Source organism: Myotis davidii, unplaced genomic scaffold (genome assembly GCF_000327345.1).
Source record: "Myotis davidii unplaced genomic scaffold, ASM32734v1 scaffold674, whole genome shotgun sequence".
Lineage (NCBI taxonomy): Eukaryota > Metazoa > Chordata > Mammalia > Chiroptera > Vespertilionidae > Myotis > Myotis davidii.
Genome location: NW_006286674.1, coordinates 1397300 through 1404378, shown reverse-complemented (window position 1 = coordinate 1404378; position 7079 = coordinate 1397300). Strand labels below are relative to the sequence as shown.

The window sequence follows — 7079 nt, the reverse complement described above, 5'->3', positions numbered from 1 at the left end:
TGTCAGGAAAAGGGAATATAATGAACAACATAAACTGATGAACAAAAACAGATGCAGAGACAGAGAATCATCGATCAGACTGTCAAACCTCAGAGGGAAGGTAGGGGAGGGTGGGGGGAAGGGGGAGAGTTCAACCAGAAGACTTGTATGCATGCATATAAGCCTAACCAATGGACACAGACACCAGGGGGGTGAGAGCATGGGGGGTGGGGGGCAATGGGTAGATGTAATACCTTAATCAATAAAGAAAAATAAAATAAAATAAAGTAAAGTAAAATTGTGTTGGCCCCTCCCCACCAAAAGGAAACACATACACATACACACACACACCATCAACTAGGAAATATATATCCATGATATGAAAAATATATTGATAAATCTATATTATACTCTGTATTTTGTTATATATAATGCAGATTTTATAAATATTAGGAAAATATTTTAATTATATATGCATATAATTAAAAATATATGTTCCCAGAGAGAAAAGTTCAAATTTTGAATGGTAAATAGATTGAATGAAACTGGCAATCCTAGAGTTTATCAATGTAATGCTGTCTATTAATGGGCAGAACCAGTATGATTTTTTTAAATCCTCACCTGAGGACATGCTCCCTTTGATTACAGAGAGAGAGGAAGGAAGAGGGAGAGAGAGAGATAAACATCGGTGTGAAAGAGAAACACTGATTGGTTGCCCCTCAGACGTGCCCCAACTGGCTAGGTATGTACCCTGACTGGGAATCGAACCCTTCGGTGCATGGGACAATGCTCCAACCAATTGCGCCACATCTGCTGGGCACCAGTATGATTTCTGAAAGCACAAACATCACTACTGTTTGGCTTGATGAGTGCCTGAAATCTAAACCCAATGCTAATATTATTAAGGCTGTGCACCCTGGAACCTTGAGGATTGCTTCTTGCCACTGCAAATAATGTGGTTCTTCCTCTTCAGGAGCACCAGAGTAACTTATCAACATACTCTCTGAAACACAGAGAGGAAAAGAGAAGAATTGTCTGGGTTCCTCAGTTTTCTGGTGCTGATTCTAGTCCATTGTGAGGCCCAGCTGTACTTCTGTCCCTTGGTTTCCAACAGAAAATCTGTATTTCTTATTAAAATTTTTTCTTCTGTTAAGCAGATTTTAATTACTTGCAAAAAAAAGAACTGGACCAACACAGGCAGCAGAATTTAATTTGAATGTCTAAGCAACCTACTAGTAAAGCAGAATATTTTTAAAGTACATTGAAATATTAAACCTCCTAATCAATGCTATTCACTAGAATCCATTTTGAAAGACTGAATTGAAATCATTCAGAGAAAATACATGTCATTCATGTAGAAATAATCATTCTTAATATTAAAACGCCTGTGAAATGAAAAACTGCATTTAATTACATTTTCTGTGACAGTGGCTTTCAAACCTATTTTAGGCAGCAGAATATTTTCTTCTAATGAAAGCGTAGGTTAATGCCCAATGCAAAACACAGATCGGCCTTGGCTAAAGCATGTGCACATGCCTGGGTTGGGGCATGTGTGCACCCACAGGCAGAAAATGCTACCTGAGGGCCAAGCTCTCCCCTGTCGGAGACCCCCTGAGGCATCAGCATGCAACCCCTGTGTAATCAGAGCCGGAAAGCCACTGTGCTAGAAAAACACAGTCACCCGTTTACACTTAATACTGCCACAACCGAGACACCAAATCATGCCTAGTTACCTGTGAGTTTTAAAACTTTTTCCATCAACGTAAATGTCAATATCTGGGCAACTATGATTCACGTAAAGATTCAATAAGTCTTTTCCCAATTCAGATGCAGGCTCCAAGTCATAAATATCTTTAAAAGAGAAAAAAAACCTAAAAATTAGTTTCTTTAATATTATAAATATAAAAAAATTATATTTTAACATTAACAAAAGGTTTTTCCACATAGTCATCTTGATTAGCTACTAAAATAGAGCAACAATAACTGGAATATTTAAGTGGTAAGCTAACAATAAAACAACATTTTAAATCATGTATACTTTCTGCTTTGAAATAAATATTTCCACTTATATTTAAATATAGATATACCTTTATATGTAGATACACATTTAAATATAGGTAATATTATCATAAAATTATAAACCAAAATAGAAGCCACTGCATAAACATCTAACATAGAAAGTTAGAAAATTTTCTAATTTTGGTATTTTTCCTTCCTATTCCTGGATTTATGGCTAGAATGAACAATGAATTAATAGAAATTCAACTGAAATCAATGGGATTTATAGAACACTTACTATGAGTTTAGTACTATACACAGTATGGAGAGGTATAGAACATAAATATTTTATAAATTAACTCTATTTCAAAAAGTTCACAACTTAGGTAGTGGGAAGTAAAATTTAAAACATGTATACATAAAAAGAAAGAAAAACACTACTCTGTATATCAGCGGTTCTCAACCTGTGGGTCGCGACCCCTTTGGGGGTTGAACGACCCTTTCACAGGGGTCGCCTAAGACCATCAGAAAACACATATATAATTACATATTGTTTTTGTAATTAATCACTATGCTTTAATTATGTTCAATTTGTAACAATGAAATCGGGGGTCACCACAACATGAGGAACTGTATTAAAGGGTCGCGGCATTAGGAAGGTTGAGAACCACTGCATATCATAGCTTTGCCAGTCCAGAAACTTTCATCAGTTGAGGTGAGGATCAGTCACATCACATCTGGTGAGGATCAGTCACAGGGGACAGATTCCTACTAACTAAAATTACAAATTAAATATTTATAAACCAGAATGCCAATATTGGCTCTACTATCATAAGAGATCCAGAATATGACCACTGCAAAATGGCACCCCCAAACTCCTTAAAATGGCTTATGAATAAGGTGACCACATATCATGGTTAGACTGGGACAGTCCCAGTTAATGCCTGTTGTTGCCCCAGAATAATTATCAAGAGCAATAATAAATTGTCACCTTTCACTCTCTCAAACGGGTCCCAGACTAGGTAATAAAATATAAGGTCATCCTTTGTATAAGGCTCTTCATCATCTGGCTTCTGCATACATCTCCAGGAACATTTCTTATTGTAACCATCTCTATCCTCTACTTACCTCCACTCTCACAACAAACCACTTCTGATTTTCCAAATATGCTATGTACCTGGCTCTCTCTGCCTCCAGACATGTTTTAGGACTCAATTCAGACATCACTCTCTCCAGATAGTTTTCTCTAGTAGCTTAAATCCAGGTAATGTATGCCCTATTTGAGTCCTCATCACACTTTGTACATAATCCACCTATCTCCTACTGTTACTGTTGTACCTGTTATTAATAATAATAATAGGAAAAGAGCAATGTGGAGGCCAGACATTATAAGCCAGACATTATAAGGCCAGACATTGGTCAGCTGGTCATCTTCACCAGGAAGCTGCAACTTCATGCTCCCCAGGGAACCACGGGTCCATTCCCTATAATCACTAGGGGGAAGGGTCCAACAAAGGAGAAGATGGGTACATGCACAGTGAAGATGGGGTGACACAGGAAAGGTGCTTGCCTGTCAGCCTAACCTGAAACAAAGATAACTGGCTAGGGGTGGAGCTACTGTAAGCCCACAAAAATTTGGATATACATAATCCCCAACAAAGGAATTCTCTTGGCTGCCTTGCTCCTCTTGCTTTGCTCCTGCTTCTTGCACTCACCCATGCTCCCTCCATAGCCATGTGGCCCTAGAGACCACATGGCCCAGGGCCTATGCTAGCTTGATGCTGGACTGGACTGTGCAAATGTGGAGCAGAAACTCTGGGCAATGGCTTGATCTTAGCCCTGCTGAAGACAAAATGGGACTTTTTCCATGGCAGAACGGAGGGAGATGGAACCTTGGAAACTCAGGGGTTTAATTCTACAGAAATAAAGCTTTCCATGATACCTCATCCTCCATGGGGGCCTCAGAAAATTCTTGTTCCCACGGCACACCAAGAAGCCCACTTCCACCAGCAACAGAGCACCCCACAGATAACACTACTAAATTGCAGGACAGGAACACTACCTGTTTTGTTCATTTGTAAATCTTCAACACCCAGCACAAAGTAGATACTCAACTGAATACTGTGATGAAAAAATAGAATGGCCTTCCAGAAACAAGTAGCAAGTGCAAAAGCACACAGTGACTAAATATAGTTTTTTGGAGGGAAACACCAAGTAATTCAGTAAGATAAGAGCTCACGGGATACAAGGGGGTTTTGAAAACAGGATGGTGTGGAGTTCTAGGCAGGAGCAGTTCACAAAATCCCTTTACACTGCAGGAACGAATTTGAGATTTATACTAATGCTATGGGACACCACTGGAGAATTTTAGTAAGAGGAGTGCCACGAGTAGACTTGCAATCAACAGACATTGTTCTATATGATATAAATGGGTAGCACAATGAGAGAGGCCTGGCAAGCAGCTTGGGTGCAAATTCTCAAGGAAACAGCAAAGTCCTAAAATAAAAATTGGTGAGAGGATATATAAGAGAAGTTTTTAAGATTATTTAGGAGGTAAATCAATAGACAGGTCAATAAATCAATAGAAGGGTACGAGGAGAGTAAATGAATAGAAACATAGTAATACAATTCACACTGATAGAGTATTCAAATAAAGTGCAGGTTGGGAGAGGTGGGTGATTAGGTCAGTTTGAGACAGGTTAAATTTTTGAGATATTTAAGGTGGTGGAAGATACAGGGTGGAAGAAAAGTAGATTTATAGTTGTGAGTATGCAAAACAGTTTATTATATTATTATTATTAACTATTGTATTATTGTCCATACAAACAACTGCAAACCTACTTTTGCCTCACCCTGTATTTAGACAGATATATGAAGTTCAAAAAAATCAGGAACAACAATTATGTAAAGGGCAGAAAGGTGATTTGCCAGTGAAGGAGAATGAGGAGTGACCAACAAGGAAAATCAAGAGAGCACAATGTCACAGAATACAGAGGAAGTTTTGAGGAGGGTGGTGTTGGCAGTATGAAAGACTGCAAAGAAGTTAATAAAATATGGACAAGTGTCTGCGAAACTGGTAAACATGGGCATTTTCCATGGAATGTTGGAGAAAGTAGTTAAAAGTCAGGGGGTTGCGGAGTAAAAGAACTCTTTTCACTTATACGTAACAACTTGTTGGGCTGCTTTAATGGGTTGTGGTGGAGCCACTGCAGAGCTCTAGACTACAGGCAGGAAAAATGGGTATCAAATACCAGCTCTGCCCACTGGTCTGTATGCATGGCTTTGGGAAAGTCCTTTAATCCTGAGCCTTGGAATCCTATCTATAAAGTCAGTCTGTAACCACTTACGTCTTAGTTTATCTGAGACTAAAGGAGATAAAATATATGAATGGATTTGTCTCAAGCCTAGAATAGACATTCACTCATTCCTTCTCATTTATTCACCATAATAAAGTATGGTGAATAATCAGAGTAATATAACTGAGCTTAAATCACTTTGTTATTATTGTTGAACTAAACATTAGTAACAAAAGCCTTTAGTTAACTGATACTTCCATATACATTCAATTCTGCTGTAATGCTTGTTTGAAAACATAAGTTTAATCCAACACAACTGATATATTAGGGAACAATCTGAGCAGAACATGGAATTTTTATTTGCTTAGGTACAAGTTCATCCATGAGAAACACTAGGCCAATGCAGAAAACTGTACCAGCTGAACTGAGGCATGGAAGAACGCATAGAGCACACATAAACACCCCAAAACATCCACCAGATACTCAGTTCACCACGTGTCAGGAGCCACACCCATCTTATTTTAGATGGAGTTCAACCAATATTTGGGAAACCACTTTCTATTAATATATTTGTGTTTCTACGTGGCCTGGCCTTTCAGAAGAGAGCGCTGGCAAATTTGGATAAAAGATCAAACAGTAAACATGCCTTGGAAGCTAGAGATAATGTGATGCCCCCAAAAAGATTTAGAGACTCTCCTCACCCCAAACCATTTATTTCCTTACACTCCAGGGGAGTGAAGCCACCTTCCTCTCCCCTCACCAGAGATTTATTTACCTTCCAAAGTAAAGTTCCACCTGTCCCTCTCTGGTTTGGAGGATGGGCAGATCTGCTGGGACACTGTAAAACTCTCTGAATCTTCATGTTCCTCTCCATGGTGCAATCCCACTGCATGTGAAAGATAACCTCTGGGCCTCACCACATAGCCTTACGGGAACTGGGGGTTGGAATAGCACTAAGATGCTCTGTGAGTAATAAACACTTTGTTCTCTGACTCAGAGGTCTCAAGTTTCCTGTTAGAACATTTACTATTTCTATATATCTGTATGTCTGTAGCTATATCCTTAACATCCTCCTTCCCCACCAATCCACAATAATTCACAAGCTGCAATTCCTCTGACATGCACTCCTACAAACAAACTAAAGGTTTTTTTTCAAAGCCAAATGCCATATTTATTTAAGTATTTATTATATAGTTCACCTTTTAACATGTTTAAAACTAAGCTATACTTTTTATTATGTTCTTATCTTTTAAAAATGTGTCATGACAAAATTTTCAGTAATTTTTTGTGTCATGACAAAAAGTAACAGTGATTTTTGTGTTGCATGGTGTTTTTTAAGAAATGCATATATATTGTATTATAACAGAACTGACTATAGTCTGGTAGATTAGAATAAGGATAATAACATGTGGAGGCTTAAAAGGATAATTGTGAATTATATATGTATTTATTTATAATAACTCCATCTCCAATTACTTGGGAATATGAGAGTTGACCATACTATTATTTTCATTTACCCATAAAATTTACTTTCATTGCATTTACTTTCATTTAATTTATTAAAAGAGCAGCAGAGCTGATTTTTGAAGTATGCTTTTCTCTAATTATACCAGAATATAATTACTTTCATGCCCACAAAATTTTATAAAAATCAACAACTAAAATGTCTTACCACTGGAAATAAAATTGTCCTCTTCACTGTTGATATCTGGAATTTCATGCTTCAGAAGAGAACAATCAGGTGATTTTTTACCTAAGAGTTCTAAAGATGGTCTTCCATCATTGTCAGTATACTTTCCAAAACTG

General features: G+C 37.7%; 1 protein-coding gene across 1 annotated transcript in view; it reads right to left on the bottom strand.

Annotated features, from left to right (window-relative positions):
- KIAA1107 (KIAA1107 ortholog) overlaps positions 1-7073 on the bottom strand; it is a 70107-nt gene extending 63034 nt beyond the window's left edge. The window contains exons 1-2 of the mRNA XM_006758178.2: positions 6946-7073; positions 1713-1830 (exon numbers count right to left, since the gene is read on the bottom strand). The gene's annotated coding sequence lies outside the window, so the exon portion shown is untranslated. The remainder of the gene's footprint in view (positions 1-1712; positions 1831-6945) is intronic.
- Positions 7074-7079: the final 6 nt, after the last annotated feature.